The 19,426-nt window shown below is 35.7% G+C and overlaps 1 protein-coding gene across 4 annotated transcripts in view; it reads left to right on the top strand.

The window, feature by feature from the left end:
* The window catches only part of TPK1 (thiamin pyrophosphokinase 1), a 437,448-nt gene that overhangs the window by 371,891 nt on the left and 46,131 nt on the right, over positions 1 to 19,426 (top strand). The window lies entirely within an intron of this gene.

The raw sequence follows: 19,426 nt of genomic DNA, 5'->3' as shown, positions 1-19,426 counted from the left end.
CAATATTTGTGATTTTCCTATACATAGTTAGGTTTCAATAAATTCTATCAGGTCGATTCATTGATAATTGAAAGACAGAACTGCCCTTTCTATTCAAAGAGCTTTCCAACATTAATCTTATGGGTTTGTTTTTCTGAAGCAACAAACTTGATTGGGGGACTGAAGGGGAAAGTAAATATTTCTTGCAGGCCTCTTTACTATATTTGAGGCTACCGCCAAGTTACAAGAGTCTGAGCAATTAAATGGCAGGGAATTGCTGTTTCCATGTAGACCCAATATCTCAGTTAAGTAAGGTCTCCATTATGAGAAATTGTAAAAAGAATGAAGGTTAGAGGCCAAAGGAAAGGATCTGGAATGTGCAGTCAAAGGGTCAGTTTAATCTCCTTACTACTAACTGTGAAGCCTAGAACCAGTCAATTTATTTAACCCTTTAGCTTCAATTTCCTTATCCAATGTGAGGGGTAAATAATCTTAAAGCAAAGACTCATAATTTTTGTGTGTGTTCCATGGCACCTTTTGATGGTCTAATGAAACTTAATTGGCCCTTTACCAAGAACCATGCTTTTAAATATTTTCAAGTTATGAACTAATGAAAATATTTTTTTTATTTTTAAATATATATATATTTAATGGTAATAATTTAATAATAAAATATTTTAAATATTTATAATTTTATAATTTTTAAAATAAAAACATAATTTTTAAGTTTAAAAATCGATCCTCAGTCACTACCAAGGATTCCTTGGGAGTCTGTGGACATCAAATTGAGAATACCTCTTCTAAAGTCTCTTCTAGTACTAAATTTAGGTTTCTGAGCTTCTGTAACAATATAGTCTCCATAACTGAAAACAAAAACAAAATAGAATATAATAGATGTTTCCCCTTAGTTTTAAATTATACTCAAAGACATCTGGCAGGAGAAGCAATTAGGAAATATTTTATATGTGTACCAAGTGGAGAAACAATACAACTACATACATGACTTTTGTATATAATTAACACCCTGAAATTGCCTCACACGTTATTACTTTGATACAGAAATCTCCTTTTCCTCTTAGGATAGGAGCAATGAACAGTAAATTCAAGATGTAACTAGGATGAAAAATGAAAAACCTCACTGGGATGAACCTTTTGTTGATCTGTTTTGATGGTCGAGACTGCTTTTGTTTCTGATTGAGTTTATGTCTACCACTCCCATTCTGACATACTTTCTCATCCTCTATTATATTACACTATGTTTAATTTTTCTACAATTAGAAATTATAGATCTCTCAATGTTTGACCTCTATGGTCATAGGGAATTTCTGTATTTGGCCATATAATGCAGTTCAAATTGAATTTCCCTTGGAAGTTTTGGATTTCAAGAAGAGATAATCTCATGCCCTCAAAAGATTAATAATAATCTTTGACATGAACCAATGCAGAACCTCTTTGGAATTCAGTTTAGCAGTCATCAAGAAGTAGTTTCAAGGTATAAGACAAAGGTATTATGAGGGATACACAGGCAATAGGAAATGTAAGTATAAATAAGGGGTTTATAGGCAAAATAGAACATGAACAAAAGTTACTACAATACAGAACAAAATTATTTTTTTGCGGTGAGCGAGAACTAGATAGGTTCAGAGGAGTATAAAGTTGTAACTATACTTAAGTCATATATGACAGTATAAGTTCATCAGAGAAGAGAGATTGCTTCCAATTTGAGAACCTGGAAAGGGCATCATCACTAAGGGAGTGTTTTAGGTGGTCCTTGAAGGACATGGAAGCTGTAAGTACTGATGTCAGGAAAAAGGCATTTTATTCCCAGGCAACATTATATACATAAACAGAAGGGATTTAGAATGAGAGAGCTATAGGTCGTAGAGAATGATTGTGCCATTAAGATGGAAGCAAGGATGAGGAGCAACAAACAATTGTGATGGATTGTGAATAGTGAAGTTTGAGTTAATACCAATATAGGCAGGTCAAATAGAAATAAGGTCTTTAGCTCAAGAGCTTAAGGGATTTTAGGCTCTAATAATATGTGGATTTGGGAGTCTGCCACAAAAAGGTTATAGTTGAAATCATGGGAGATAATGACCTCAGCAAGAAAAAAAATTAAAAAAAGAAAGTGTTGAGTGCAAAGCCTTGGAGAGTACATCAATTTAAAGATTCGTAGGAAAAAATGGAGCCAGCAAGATATGAAGAACAATCCATTTGAAAGAGAGGAAAAGAACTAGAAAAATACACTCATCAAAGTCAAAGGAGAAGAGTATATTGAGAAAGATGGTGTAGTCTACAATGGCTGACATTGTAGAGAGGTCAGGACTGATGAGTAATTATCAGTGTGACTTAAGTGACTTTTAAAAGAGCAGCTTCAGTTTAGTGGTGTGGGCAGAAATTACATTGCAGGAATTTGGACAGTAAATCAGTCATGCAGAAGAGGAGACAAGTACAGACTACTCTTTCTAGAATTTGGCAGGAATGGAGAGGAGCCAAAGAGGATGTTACTTTGAGATTAAGATTGTTGGGAATAAGGCATGTGTGTTCAAAAGAAGAAAATGAAAAAGGAAGAGGAAGAGCTTGGAGCAGGGTCTCAAAGTTGTTGTCTCTGTATGGAGTGAAGGACAGAAGTGGATGGGTTAGCTTTTGAGGTACACAAATTTTTCTGTGACAGGAGAATAGAAAAATCTTTATTTTCTATCAAAAATTTGAAATGTGGAAGAGAAGAATTGAGAGAATTTATTTAGAAAACCTTCAGTTGCTTCTGATATGAGGTTATCCACTAAAATTAAAGAGAAAAAAAGAAGAGATTGATAATTTAAAAAGGGAGGAAGAGATTTGGAACAAGTATGGCAGGGAATTTGTTCAGAAGAAATGAATAAAAAGTCTATTGAGGAGTTGTACTAAAGGACTACTTGATATTAAGTGGTGTTGTACAGTATGTTAGGAAGTGAGCTGAGCCAAATATTTGTATTCCTTAAGTCTTTGTTCTTTCTACAAGTTATTAAAGTATATATACAAGAGTTTTGAAGAATTGTGATAGTAACATCTTTCAAAGTGCCACCCCTATTTTAAACTCACCCTTTAAAGACATTGGAATTGGTTCTGATCTCCTTAATGTTCTGATAGTTTGTGAAAATGGTAGGAGAACATAAGAATAGATGAAGGTGTGGCATTTGTCAGAAACAGTTCCTGTCTTTTAATAGATTCAGTAATGCCCTGGGCAAAGGATAAACACTGACCCCTTACAAGTTATAATTGTAGGCCTTCCAACAGGCTGTCATAGAGTAATAATTTCAGAATTAGGTAATTGTTGGAGGGATGAAGAAAAGTCTGAAAGTTGGCTTATGTTCCACCAAATGAAAAATTGGAAAACATGGGATAGAAATTAATTAATTCTTCAAGATAGACCAGGGAAGAACAGTACAAACGCTAATATGCTGTCACAGGGACCCTCACATGATAGATAATCTTATAATTTCCAACGAGTATATAATGTCTATCTCTTACCCAAGGGGAGCTGGAGTTGGAATTATGGCTGGGAAGTGTGCTTTCCAGTGATTATGGAAATAGGGACACATAAAGAATTAAGAGAAGTGAAATGTGCCAAAACAGCCCAACCCCTCCTCCACACTGTAAGTCCTTATTCTGAAGCCCAGGGACTTTAAAAAGTTGTGGTTTTTGATAACAGTATTTCACAATCATTTGTTTCCTTCATAAGTATTTTTATGCATTTAAAAACATTATTCTATAAGCTTCACCAGAGTGTCGAGGGGCTGCTCCTCTCCCCTCCCCATAAAATATAATGCCCTGGAACACAAGGATTGCTGAATTTCTGTCTTGCTAGCCCCAGAACCTTACACAGGACTGCCATATAGGAGGCACTTAAATAAATGCTTATTCATGTATCAATAATCTCATGACTCTTCCTAACCGAGCCCATAAACTCCTTCAGACAAAGCAGTGGAGACTTTGTTACTCTTAATAAGTAGAAGAGCATTTAATTCAGTTCAAGACTGAAACATGGGGAAAAAAAATATTGAAGAATGAAAGGTGAGATGAGTTGCCAAGAATCAGCCAGCTCTTGAGGATGTCTAAAAGCAGGATCTTCACCCAGACCTTATTGACTTGTGGTCCTGCACTTAATCAGCTATAGGACTCTGCCTTTCTGGCACATCATTTCTAAAACATTATACCAGAAATGATACAAATGACCCCCATTTTTATACTTCTCCATCTAGAAAGACACATATTTATCCTTACTTTTCTCAGATTTGTCATTTCCCTGTCTATGGGGGGGAAAAAAGCTTCTCCACCAAATCCCTTTATATTTTTTTTTCCTTTCCCATCATCCTTTTTTTTTTAATCAAACCATGTCAAAGGCTTTTTTGAAAATCTAAGCAAATCATGTCTCCTGATTTTCCCCTTGTCCTCTTCTTTTTTTTTTACCCCTTCAAAGAACTCTAGGAGATTAGTCAGGCATTTTGTTTGTTTTGATTCTGATTTATGAACTATTCATTGGCTAGCCAGGTGCTGGCCATATTCCACTACTCACAATCCGTCACAAAGAATAATGGCCTCCTTCAAAAAGGTGAAGCATGACAATTTTTTCTGCATGTGTCAGATAAACAGATTGTGAGGCTGCTCACTGGCAGCAATCTATCTTAAGTGGGCTGAAGAGCACATTAACCTTTTGGCAGACCCCATTTTCACTTTGGGTATTTGCTTTTATGGTTTTCATTTCTCTTAATAAAAGGCAGGCCTCACCAATAACGCAACTCCAATCACAGGTGAGCAGAGAGCTTACCGTCCTAGGATGTGGGTGGCCTGTGATATGGGGGCGACTGTTCAACTTTTAATTCTTGTAATCTTTGGAATTCATGTCATTAGAAATTGATTGACTCAAAACAACAATGAAAGCAAACCCCGTTTGGTCCCAATCAAGCTAGGGATAAGACTTCTTTCTGATGCTTCACTAGAAGAAATGTGCTTACTTCCCAGGGACTGGTATTTTTTTTCTCTTAAAAATGAAAAGTACCTGCTTATAGATCCAGGACTTAATTAAAAATTCAGTAGCAAATCTGTTATATTCAATATAGTATTCCCTCTATATTCCTCTTTTTGTTTGGATTCTATGGTTTCTGTGCCTGTATAGGGTACTTTGTTCAAAAAAATTATATTTTTTTTATCTATCACTTAGATTATGATTCAGACTGTAGGGTTAGAACTGAAAAAGACCATAACAAAAGGGTTCTAAGGTCTATGAACTTTAAAAAAATGTTTTTGATAATTGTATTTTAATATAATTGGTTTCCTTTATAATCCTATGTCTTTTGCTGATTCAGACTTTGAATGATTAGATAGTCTCCTCCTTAGAGATTATCTAATCCCCCTTAGAAGGCAGCGACTTGGCACAGTGAATAAAAGTGCTGGTGCTGGAATAAGGAAGACTCATTTTTCCGAGTTCTTATCTGGCCTTGGAAAATTACTAGCTGAGTGACCCTGAGCAAGTCACTTAATCTCATTTGCCTCAGTTTATTCACCTTTAAAATGAGCTGGAGAAGGAAATAGCAAACCAATTTAGTATCTTTGCCAAAAGAACTGCAAAAGGGCAATTAAGTGTTGAACAAAAATGAAAAACAAAAGCACAAAATCCCACCACCACCATACAGTTTAGGAAACAGAGGCTCAGAGTTGAAGCAACTTTCCTATGGTCATGCAAATAATTAGAAGAGTCAAGATATGAACCCAAGTCCTGTGTCTACAAACTCTATGCTCTTTGCACCAAATTATGGCAAATTAGGTCATGAAACCATTGGTTTCTAAACCTTTGGAAGAGAATGTAATGATTACTATGTACCAACATGGACTCATACTAAATATATTGCGGTAAACTGAACTAACTTTTAATAAAGTGGATGGGTCTAAAGATTTGGGGAATGCTGCAGATATAGGCTAATGTAAAATATGTTATTATATTATATGCTACAGATATATTATATAATTCTTAATTAATCATACAGGTTTAAGGATGAAAAGCTGTTAGATTAATTCATGATATCCATGACCTCTACCCTCAAACTTAATGACCATTTTCTTCTAATTATTAAACTCAATCATTTTCATTTTAATATATAAATTTAATTACTCAACTACCCTTCATCAAAGGGCTAGAATGAAGGAAATGATATTATTATAATAGGCAAAAATGAATCTGCATAATTTTCCATTTTCTGAGAACTTTATTATAGGCTACATATGTAAATTATTATCTCTTTCCATTTTAAATAACTACAAATTAATTTATGTTCCTTATATTGCATAAATATACATTTATGGAATTATTCAAATGGAACGTTTCAGCAATAAGCCACCTATAATCTCTAGAATTCATTCTTCTAGTCATCTATCATTCCTTTATATTTATGTGCATGTGTGTATGTGTTCTTTAGCCATGTCACTATAAATGAAAAAAAACAGAATTCAATTTTTTCAGTCATCATAACAATAAATTAGTATAATCAATTTAATTTGGAAGCTGATAGTTCATGTACATTGCTAAGATGTCCTTTCCTCTCAATTCAACTGAAAACAGGAGATTCAGTGGATTTATAATTCTTTTCATCTTCTCCTACATATTACCTAATCCCAAATTCTTTTCTGCCCTTTCCTTGTAGATTGGGGTCTTTTAATTTCTCATTGTTTGAGGTTCAGTGTGGCCTAGATGAAGCAGATTAAATGTTAGACAACCTTCTTTAAGCCAAAGTTCATATCCATGGTTCACTGATGTTTGTTTTTTTTTTTTTCAAAAAGAGAAGGGAAGTTGGCTCAAGTGAATTCAAACAGAGGGATTTGCCCAGGGTCACCCAACTAGTAAATATCTAAAGCAGGATTTGAGTCTTCCCGATTCCAAATTTTTGGTCTCTGTCTACCACCTCACCTCAATGTAACCATTTGTGGCAATTTTTTTTTTGCTTTGAACATAGGTATTCTGCCTTTAAATTTTTTTTTGTGGATATTCTTTTTTTTTTTAATATATTTTATTTGATCATTTCCAAGCATTATTTGTTAAAGACATAGATCATTTTCTTTTCCTCCCCCCCACCCTCCATAGCCGACGCGTAAATCCACTGGGCATTAGATGTTTTCTTGATTTGAACCCATTGCTTTGTTGATAATATTTGCATTAGAGTGTTCCTTTAGAGTCTCTCCTCTTTCATGTACTGAGTTGGAGAACTGGAGAATGGTATCATTGTTATTTTTTTTTTGGTGCAGAGAATTTAATTTTGAAAATAATAACAACAACGATGATGATGATGGCTAGCATTTCTTTTTTTTAATAATATTTTATTTGATCATTTCCAAACATTATTCATTAAAGACAAAGATCATTTTCTTTTCCTCCCCCCCCCACCCCCAGTAGCCGACGCGTGATTCCACTGGGTATCACATATGTCTTGATTCGAATCCATTGCCAATGTTGTTAGTATTTGCATTAGAGTGTTCATTTAGAGTCTCTCCTCTGTCATGTCCCCTCAACCGCTGTATTCAGGCAGTTGCTTTTCCTCGGTGCTTCCACTCCCATAGTTTATCCTTTGCTTATGAATAGTGTTTTTTTCTCCTGGATCCCTGCAAATTGTTCAGGGACATTACACCGCCATTAATGGAGAAGTCCATTACGTTCGATTATACCACAGTGTATTAGTCTCTGTGTACAATGTTCTCCTGGTTCTGCTCCTCTCGCTCTGCATGCCTTACTGGAGGTTGTTCGAGTCTCCATGAAACTCCTCCACTTTATTATTCCTTTTAGCACAATAGTATTCCATCACCAACATATACCACAGTTTGTTCAGCCATTCCCCAATTGATGGGCATCCCCTCGTTTTCCAGTTTTTGGCCACCACAAAGAGCGCAGCTATGAATATTTTTGTACAAGTCTTTTTGTCCATTATCTCTTTGGGGTACAGACCCAGCAGTGCTATGGCTGGATCAAAGGGTAGATATTCTTTTGTCGCCCTTTGGGCATAGTTCCAAATTGCCCTCCAGAATGGTTGGATCAGTTCACAACTCCACCAGCAATGAATTAATGTCCCTACTTTGCCACATCCCCTCCAGCATTCATTACTTTCCTTTGCTGTTATGTTAGCCAATCTGCTATGTGTGAGGTGATACCTCAGAGTTGTTTTTATTTTCTGCCTTTAAATTTAATGATCTTTATAGATGCCTTCTAATCAGAGTTGCTGCTTTGACCTAAATCAGTTTAGGTTAGTCACATTTAAATAGCTTTTAGGACAGTCAATTTGATTCTCATTCTTAGTAATCCAGGCTCACAACATTGGGCAAGAATAGCCACTTCAATTTTTGACCAAAAATCTGTTGTGAGAGAAAGTTCATTAGAATATGGAGGCTTAGATTTTCCTTGATACCAGATGTTTTGATAGGCAGTTGTGAGTAGAGACCTGTGGAGCCTGTTTTATTTATTTTTTAAAGGTACAACTTTGTTCAAACATGCTTTAAAATATTAAAAGATATTGACTCAGAAATCTCCCTAATGGGACTCTGCCCCAAAGAGGTTATTGACAATAAGAAAAGGATCATATAAATATTCACAGCAACATCATTTATATGGTAGCAAGGGAAAAAAAATTGGTGGTGGGACATAAGCCCTATGATGAAAGAATGATGCCACATAAAAATAAAGAATTCTCTTACACACTAGCAGTGTTAAGTATGAAAAACACCATTAAACCTGGGAAGATGTGTTTGAAGTTATGGTAGGTGACTCTAGCACAGCAAAAAAGAAGAATATATTCTATTCAAAATGAAAATAATGACTATGTGTGTTTGACAAACAGAGAGAATCTGTGTCTAGACCTGTGATCATTCTTGTAGGGAGAAATCAGTGAGAAAGTATCTACTCCCAAACACGATACTTTCTAAATCCTTTCTTTACAAATATCATTTCATGTTAGGGAAGTCATGAATTGATTCAACCATTTTGGAGAGCAATTTGGAATGATCCTTAAAGAGCTATACAATCATATATATCCTTTTACCAGCAATACCACCTATATATATATCAAAGAGATGAAAAACAAAATCGAAAAGGACTTACAAAGAATATTTATAGCAGATCTTTTTGTGGTAGCAAAACATTAGAAAGTGAGGGGATTCCCATTAATTGGGGAATGGCTGATTAAGTTGTGGGGTATTATTGTATTGGAATACTATTGTAACATAAGAAATGGTGAGCAGGATGATTTCAGAAAAACCTGGAAAGACTTATACAAACTAATGCAGAGTGAAATGGGAAGAACCCAGGAAAACATAAACAGTGACAGCAATATTGTACAATGAACAAATTGTGAGTGGCTTCTCAGCAATATAGAGATCCAAGACAATCCCAAAAGATTCATGATGAAAAATGTCATCTGTGTCCAGAGAAAGAACTGGTGAAGTGTGAATCCAGACCAAAGCATGCTATTCACTTTCGTTCTTCATTTTTTAGGTTTATTTTTCCAATAGAAGGACTGATATTGAAAAATGTTTTACACGATTGCACATGTAAAATCTGTATTAGATTGCTTACTGTCTCAGCAAGGTGGGAGAGAATTCAGGACTCCAAATTCTAAAAGATTAGTTAAAATTTTTTTCCACATCTATATATATGTAAATATATATATATATATATATATATATGTATACACATACATGTGTATACAAAAAACCAAAATATTTTATCATTTTATGTATATCATAACCATGGGAGAAATGTGCTATTATCTCCATTTTATTGTCAAGAAGAAATCTGTGAAGACACTTTCCAGATTTAGCTTGCTAGTAAATATCCAAGATCAGATTTGAACTCACGTTTTCTTACCTCCAAGCCCAGTACTTTATCCTCTGCTGCCTCTAGGAAGTTTAATCTAAACAGTTGTCTCAATCACTTAAATATGAAGTAAATTAACTAGAATGTCATATAGTCAGTGTACCACAAATAGAACATATTTCTCTTTGAGCTGGTCCTCTCCTATTTAAAATTTAAATTAATATCCAATAACTACAATAATATTTTTATGAGTTTATTAATAATCACTTGAAGTAGAAAGAAAATAAACTAAAAGAAATAGAAGTTCAAACCTTACAAAAAGTGAACCGATGTGTGTAGATTCTCCTGCCTGGCATAAAGCCTGCTTTCCCAGATACAGTCAGGCGAGAAAGAGAAAGGCGAGCTACACAAAACTTATATCCTCCCTATGGTTAGTACATAATGTGAGAAGGGACATGGGAAGCTGGGAAAGAAAGTTTCTGGGGAGCAAATTCAAATTATACAATATACCACTATACCTCATGAAAATATTCTCAAGGCAAAGAGGTGGCTCAATGGATAGAGCCAGGCCTGGAGATAGGAATTCCTGGGTTCAAATTTGGACTCAGATATTTCCTAAGTCTATGACACCAAATAAGTCACTTAACCTAAATTGCCTAGCCCTTACTTCTCTTCTGCCTTGGAATTTGGTACTTATTATGGATTCTAAGAGAAAAGGTAATGATTTAAAAAAAAAATTAAGAGTCAACAAAACTTGAGTAAAATGCAAAGAAAAATGTGGATACGTTATTAAAATTAAATTCCCTATTACTCATTTAAAAAAAAATTTTTTTTAAGCCCTTACCTTCCGTCTTGGAGTCAATACTGTGTATTGGCTCCAAGGCAGAAGAGTGGTAAGGGCTAGGCAATGAGGATCAAGTGACTTGCCCAGGGTCACACAGCTGGGAAGTGTCTGAGGTCAGATTTGAACTTAACAACTCCCATCTCTAGACCTAGCTCTCAATCCACTTAGCTACCCAGCTGCCCCCTCCTATTACTCATTTTGTTGATATTTAGTAAATTATAAAAACATGAGTGATATTGTATTCAATCATGGTATCAGGTGATTTTTCATAATTGCCATTGATGAAGGAGGTTAGGGATGGTGAGTAGAGTCCCTAGTATAAATAATTTATGTTTTACTCTAACAATAATAATGTTGATTTGATGGTTGTTTCCAGAGTTAGAAATGTTTGAAAAGGCTGGGCATAGGGCAATGAAAACCAATCCATACCTGGAAGCATGGCACACCTGGAAGATAGCCAAAACCTGGAAGATGGGTGAAGTCTAGTTTCTACACTGAGAAGAAGATGTTGGAGTGTAGAAATTTGGCACTTAGGAGAGCTGAAACTTAGTAAAGATTAATTCTAAAGTCTAACCACTAGAAAAAGAGAGAAATATCATAGCAGATAGCTCAGGCCCCTATTTCCCTGAGTCTTTCCAATGTGAGCCCCCTCTGCTGCATTCCTTAAAACATATTTCCTTTGTTTTTTTCTCTCCTTTTCCTGTAGTCTAACAAGGGGGAGCACTACTGTTATCTCAAGCTAATACTTTTAAAGTAGACTTTTGGTTCCATTGTCGTGTGTATTTTTAAATTTTGCCCTTAGACTAATGAATCCATTTAAAAGATTCCACGAGACTCTAGGGTCCTTCCTTATTCACCTGCTGTTTTTCATTAGCCATAGATCTACCCATAACCTTCCCCTCCTCAAGAATCAATATGGCATTGGGGAAGAGATCATTAAATCAGTAACAAAGGTGGGGGCAAAGGTTCCATTTTTGAAATTCAGCTTTGCTTCTTATTACCTATGCAACCTCAGATAAATTGATTAACTTTTTTCCCCATCTTAAAAATGGAGCCATTGGACTCTATGATCTCTAAGATTCCTTGGCTTCTATTGGATTGTGGGCAAGGAACATGCTTTCATTTTTCTTTACCAGGCAGAGGTTGTTATATTTGTATCAATGAATCCATAGCACTTTAGCACAGTGTAGGGAAGACTTAATAAATGTCTATTGATTGACTTGTACAATTGACTCTTTATATTACTTCCTAACCACTTGGGAAGTCAATAAGTTAATCAGTAAGTCACACAATATACATTTATTAAGCACCTACAATGTACCAAGCACTGAACAAAGTAAGATAGAGCTCTTAAGGAGCTCACAGTCTCATGGGGAGACAACATGCAAATAACTATGTACAAATAATATTAGTATTGTGGTTGTTCAATCCTTTTTGTATGGCAAAGATACTAGAGTGGTTTTTTATTTGTCCTTCTCCAGCTTATTTTACAGATGGGGAAACTGAGGCAAACAGATTAAGTGACTTGCCCAGGGTCACAGGGCTAGTGAGTGTCTGAGGCCAGATTTGGACTCAAGATGACAAGTCTTCTTAACTCTAAGCCTGGCACTCTTTCCATTGTGCATATAAGCAAAATAAATTGGAGATAATCAAAAGAGAGAAGGTACTAGTATTAAGGAAGATGAAGATCTATTTCCTGTAAAAGGTCCAATTTTAGCTAGCACTTAAAGGAAGTCTGGGAAACCTAGAAGTGAAGGGCATGAACTTTTGTTTTTAATTCTCAGCCACCATGTTTTTCATATTTTTTATGTATTTTAGGTCTTTTCTGTCCTTGAAATATGGGCATAGCTGTAGGATCTTTGGGTCAAAGATTACAACTTTAAAAACATTAAAAAAAAATTTTAAGTTGTTTTTAAGCCAAATTCCAAATTGCTTCACAGTTCCACCAACAGTTTATTTGTGTTCCTGTATTTCAACAGTCATATTATCATTATTTCAATCTTGTATCATCTTTGCCAGTTTGCTTGTAAGAGGAAGCCTCAAAGCTTATGATTCCATCTCTCTTGATTTTGAGTGATTTGGACCAATTCACATGGTTAATAGCTCACAATTCTTTTGAAAGTTATAGGTTCATACTTTTTGACCATTTATTGGAAGGTATATTTTTCCTTACAAAGCATGGAGTATTGAACTGAACGCTAAATCTCTGTATTCTTATGGTTATCTATGTCTTATACACCAAAGCCAAGAATCACTGAGGTACCATTTTTGAATGCTTAGCAGGGAACTGACAGCTTCATGGCAGTGCAGATCCAAACGTATTAAATGATGGCAAAAACCCTAGGACTGGAAAGCTGACCAAATCACTGATTCTACTTGGAGCAATTTTAGAGGAACTGAACCAGGAGTTCCTGTGGTTGTTCAGAGATAAGGCATGAGACTTTTTTCAGATTCAGCAAATAAAAGCTGCATATTTTTCTTGAGTTTTAAATCCCCAAATTGAATACAGTTTCCTAATAAGAATTTTAAACATGTTAATGGTCTTTCCAAACTAGTCTTGAAGGATGTTCCAAGGGTGAGCCCTGTGATGTAGGGAATATACCAGCATTCAGTGATAATGGCTTTGGACTCTTTTGGGGTCCTGAGTAGGGGTTCTCTTCTCTAAGGGGCATGCTGACAAATGCTTAAAACACTTGTTTTCTCAAAAAAAAAAAAAAAACTCAGGACACTTTTAAGCTTAATCTGCATGTGTCACATTTTCTTTCTTAAGTCTAAGCAACCAATAACACAAGAAATCGAGCACTGCTTTATATTATTTACAGATTTCTGAAATTAGCTCCCATGTGAAATAAACCAAAAACTTAATGGTCATTTCTCATGATCCAGTACAGGTTTTCTTCAGCGCACCACTGGCTTGTTTAAGTCTGGGTATGCCCCCTGCCCATCCACCTGATCTCACAAACTGTGGAGGCCACTGTGGAGGGAGGGGGGCTCCTATCATGATCTTGGCAAAGATTTCAACTGCTCCAAAATCGTGGTGATGAGTTTTTTTCTGAACTTAAACTCCTTCCCAGGCGATGTACAAACAATTCATTGCTGAGCCTGATCTCAAATTCCTTTGATTTGCATAGGACTGTCAGTGCTTCCCCAGCATTGGCAGCCTCTGAGAAGCCAGGCCATCTGAGTCATCAGCTCAGAACTAAAGGAGGTGATTTCACAATCATTTCTTAAAAATGTTGCTTAGGTGCTGTGACATGGAAAATGGCAAGGCACTTTGGTTATCTAACGGTACTATTGGAAGAGGCTTCTGGGGTGCAAAAAAGATGCTTCTGAATTGTGTAAGAAGGTTCTTTCCTTGATTAAAAAGCAAGTGAGACAGCAGACAGGCTGACTTGTTTACTGCCTCGTTTCCTATCCCAAGTGTCCCTCTCTCCTTTTCTCATCTAAGTATCTCTTGTCATATCAAGAAGGGGGAAAAAATGGCCCTAATCTAAAAATGAATGGAGCAATATGTGGATACTCCCAATGATGTACATAAAATCTGAATTTTTCTATCTTTGTATGTATCAAGGTATCTTTTATCCATAGGTATCTAGATTGTAAAAACTGGGATTATTATTGAAGAGGGCAGTAAGCAATTTAGGAAGTACACTCTCTTCCTATGACAGAAGCTTTGCAACTAAGCACAGTAATTTATGTTGATAAATTGCAGCTGTCAGAGTGTCCACATCACTTCTTGGGATGTATTTCCAACTTTGCATTGCTAGTTTCTGTAGTCTGTCATATAAACTTCTACAAAAAGCAAGGCATTTTGTGAGGGAGTGGCATTTCCTAAATTGGTCCAATCTCATCTTGGTTTAATGCTTAAATTCAACAAATTAAGAGTCATAATAATTACTGAATGTTGTTAGTACTCACTTTTTTTCATCCTATGAGGATCTAAAAGTAATATTAGAGAAAGGGAGCCATGACCTGAAAGAGTTTAGAATCCTAGGGAATATAGGAACATCCCAAAAAAAAGATGGAAATGAATTTTTAAAGCATTATTTCAGTGGGCTTAGGAAATGAATCAAAAAGATAACATAAATCTGCTCAAATTAAACTAATCGCTTATCAGACTGGACCCATCAAAAAGGAGCAATAGATACAACCTTCTTGGGAACTCAACAGTTCTAGATCTGATTCTCCTCCTAACTTTGGGATGTTGGAAGAATTGTCTTCCTGGCTTTGATCAATATTTTTGACCTACAGATTTTTATGTATTTTATCTTTAAATAGTATTGGCCTGATGGAGAAAAAAAATAATTTTATTGAGTTTTTCATCCTTTCTTGATTTTCTGTGAATACTTTCTTGGTATTTAATAAAGAAGGCTGCCTCTTTTTTTTAGCTTCTGCAATTAGGAAAACTGTCCACATCACTGCAGTGTCCAGAAGGTATATTCAGCAACTTAACACACTTAAGCTTAATCTCTATGAACATTTTTTCCCATTACTTTCTTAAACATAGAACAGCGAAACAATAAGCAAAGCTCTGGTTTATAGCATTTGATGTATTCTTACTAAAAATTTAACAATCAATTCTAAGGAGGTGCTATGAGCTCAGTCTCACATATATCTGTATATAATTTAATATATCATTATTTTATTGAGACAGTTGGGAGTTCTGGATAATTTGATGAGATGTAAGTAGAAGGATGTGCTTTAGTTAAATTGAATAGTTTAATTAAAAAAAAATTTTTTTAAGTACAGAATGGTCTAAAAGCATTAATAAGTATGACTACATTAAAACTTTTAGAAGACCCTTTATAATCACATTTACAAATTAAAATCCACTAAGGTATAATATATGATTTATAAGAATGACAACAAAGTATAGCAGAAATGACTGATTTTTAGCACCAGGAGATCTACAACCAAGCTCTGACTCCACCATGTTATCCTGAGCAAGTCATATCACCTCTTAGAGGAAAATGAGACTAATGAGACTACCTCCCAGGGCCATTTTTGAATGGGAGAATGTATATAAAGTGCCTTGTAAACTGTAAAGGTTTCAAGTGTGAGAATAAACTTTATCTCCTAAAGCATAGATATCCCCATTTATTTAGGCCAACATCTACATTGCAATTAGCATTTACCCATTTTAGAGACCACCTACAAGAAACGTAGAACAATCCTTTAAGACTTTTTTCTTTATTAACTTTGTTTCTTAATACATGGTGTTAATAAAGCCATAGTCAATAAAGTTTTGATATTTTTCATGGTCTGTAGGCTGAGCCTCTTCCTCCAGTCTGCCATTTTGCACAAATCTCCCAAAACCCAGGGGGTTTAGTAGAATATTATTCAGTCTTTTCAAGTGAGTTTAGAAAACCCACTTAGGGTTTTCTTGGCAAAAATATTGGAGTAATTTGCTACTTCTTTCTCCACCTCTTTTTATGGATGAGGAAACCTAGTCAAACAGGGTTAAGAGACTTGCCCAGGGTCACATAGCTAGAAAGTGTCTGAGGCGAGATTTGAACTCACAGAGTTGTCTTCCTGACATCAAGTCTGAGTCTCTTTCCACTGCACCACCTGGCTGCCCTCTTTTCTCACTACAATAACATTAATAAAGAAGAGCATCACTTCCTCTCTGGGATACTGCATTTTTGCCTTAGTCTTCCTTATTCTAGTCTTCTCTTCCAATCTGAACTATATAAAATTACCAGATAAATCTTTAAATTCTATTCATCCTGCCACTCTCTTTCATAAAAATCTCTAAGGTCTGCTTATTGCCTATCAGATCAAATCCAGATTTCTCAACCTGGAATTCAAGGCTTTCTTCATTTGGCCTTTTTCTACTCCCATCAATCTTATTATTCCCCAAGCAGCTTTACCATCTAGTACGTGATGACACTTATTGGAAACTAACAGAACTCTACTTAAATGAAGAGTTTCTTAGTTCCTGGAGGAGTTCTGTCTTCTTTAAATACAAAATGCCCTGTTTGGCAGCCAAGGTGCTTGTAACATGGCCCTCTCCTACCTTTCCATTCCTCTTACCCTTTCATCACTGGCATGTATTCTCTATTCTGGCTGCACTGGATTTCTGCCTGTTCCACAAACAAAACACTGAATTTTGGTTTTGAGCATTTTTCTACCTGCCTCTATGCCTAGAAAGCTCTCCTTCCTCCAATCCAAATATAGAACCTCCTTGGCTTTCCTTAACTCCAGTCTTTTACAGGAAGGCTTTCTTAATTCTACTCTTAATTCTCTTCCCTCTGTTAATTATTTCCTACTTATTCAGCTTATAGCTTGCTTTCTATATATTTGTTGCCTGCTCTCTCTCTCCCTGATTATATTGTAATTCCAGGGTGGGGGGCAGAAACATGTCTTTTACCTCCTTTTGTATCCCTACTATTTAACATAGTGTCTTGCATAGGTGTGTAGTAAACATCGATTGATTAATTGATAATTGTTTTTCCATAAGCCTAAGGATCCAAGCTTCCTTTAATAGATGGGACAATGCATTTCATTAGAAGATTTTTTGTTTATAGGAAAGATCATTAAATTTAAAGGCAGAATATATATGTTCAAAGCAAAAAAAAAAATGGCCACAAATGGTTACATTGAGGTGAGATGATAGACAGAGACCAAAAACTTTGGATCAGGAAGATTCAAATCCTGCTTTAGATATTTACAAGTTGGGTGACCCTGGGCAAATCTCTCTGTTTGAATTCACTTGAGCCAACTTCCCTTCTCTTTGTAAAAACATCAGAGATCCATGGATATGAACTTTGGCTTAAAGAAGGTTGTCTAACATTTAATCTGCTTCATCTAGGCCACACTGAACCTCAAACAATGAGAAATTAAAAGACCCAATCTTCCTATTTTAGAGAAGCCACAAGGAATAGTTATTTTTTTTATGTAGTAAATATCTAAATTCTGATTCTTTTGGCTGCACAGAAGGTTCCCTGATACTTTTCTTCAGATCCTGAGGAATACAATTTCCCCCCAAATTGTCTGTAGGTTCACCATATTACTGCTCTTTCTGGAGAAATCCCAAATAGACTAGGAATGAGGGATTTTCTCTGCCTCATTAGAAGTTTAAATTTTCTTCAAAATAACAGAATCTGGTAGAAATCCTGCTGGATTGAGATTCTGAAGACTTGGGTTCAGATTACAAGATCTACATTCATTTGCTGGTGGATAATTAATGTCTTTGGGACTTAGTTTCCTTACTTGCAAAATGAGAGAAATAAACTCAATAATTTGCCTGGGTAGCAAACTTTCTTATGCTCCGATATTGAAAAGGGTGACACCACAAATGGAGTCTGTATTCATATGGCCTTTGCCATGTCTAGGCAGCTATGCTTGGGTTTATTCCTGATGATTGGCCTAATTGGTTGGACAGTGATTAAGCACCTCTGTGGAAATAAAATGCACACTTGGGGGAAGTGAATTCATTCTTTCAGGGCACTGAGGTGGCATTAAGTAAATTATCCCTCAAGTGTACTAAATGGCACCCTAGAGCCCTAGTAGAATTTATTCACCACACCATGGGTTTACTCCCAGGCTTTACTCCCAGGAATAAGATCAAGAGCAGAGATGGAGAAGAAAAGCTGAAGATGGGAATAAGAAGCTTCCCTGTGATTAGTGTCTTGTTTTTACACATCAGTTTTGGAGTTCAATGTCCAGAGAGGTCAGGAGGCTCCTTTTCATGGTAAATGATAACAAATTAGGCTGCCAGTCCTTCAGCAGAAGGTTATCTCTTGCATGAAAGCAGCTGTAGAACTAAAATTTCTGTTTTTCCCCCAGCAAAATTTATTGACTCAACTGTCACATACTATTGTCAGGCTTGCCTGAGATTATGTCTATGAAAGTGCTTTGAAAACAATTTAGTGCCATATAAATGGGGACTGATGTTACTTCTATTGCTATTATGATTATATTACTAATAGAACCACTCCGTACGAAGCACTGAGCTAATCTCACAATACTTTTACTTATGATTTAGACTTTAAGATTGATTTTTGGTCCATCATTTTTCAGTCATGGCCAACTCTTTGTGACTCCATTTGGGGTCTTCTTGGCAAAGACTTCAGTCAGTTGCCATTTCCTTCTCTAGCTCATTGTACAGATGAGGAAACAAATGACTTGTCCAGTATATGGAATGCCATCCTACAATTGGAAGGAGAAGCTGATAACCAGGAGGCAAGTCTCAATATAATGAGTTTTGGGGAGCTATAGCAAGTCCTAAAGACATCTCCTAAGGCATTAAGGGATTTGGACTTGTAAAGGTGGACAAGGAAATCCAGATCTTTTATAGTACTAAAGTATGATCTCTTGCCACTAAAGTATCTTCCCTCTCTATTAAGTTCCCTCCCTTGACTGGAGCTGATCCTTGAGGGAGTGCTTTTCCCTATAATTTGTGTTAGCAGTCTATTGTTCCTTAAGCTCTCTTTAGTCTCTTTATCCACCATAAATTAGCTTCAGTGGGAGGGGAGGCAAGATAGTAAATCTATATTTCTTTTTTTTAAAAAAAAATTCAGTTTATCTCTGTAATTATACCTCCTTTTCCTTGAGTAGCTGATTTTCAGTTAAATCTCAATTTCAATATTTATACAGGCACATAATGGGATAGAAGGTTGAATGGCTCTCCCACCTCAATTCACACCTATAAACTGCTATTTTTAAAAATGAGATATAAGCACATCCTTTTCAGAAAATAGAGCTATTCATGATTACAAAAAAAAAAAGCAGCTTTAACATTGACTTTTTTTTTAATTGAGTGGGTGAAT

Source organism: Monodelphis domestica, chromosome 5 (genome assembly GCF_027887165.1).
Source record: "Monodelphis domestica isolate mMonDom1 chromosome 5, mMonDom1.pri, whole genome shotgun sequence".
Taxonomy (NCBI): Eukaryota; Metazoa; Chordata; class Mammalia; order Didelphimorphia; family Didelphidae; genus Monodelphis; species Monodelphis domestica.
The sequence above is the reverse complement of the archived record's forward strand: the minus strand, read 5'-3'. Positions and strand labels throughout refer to the sequence as shown.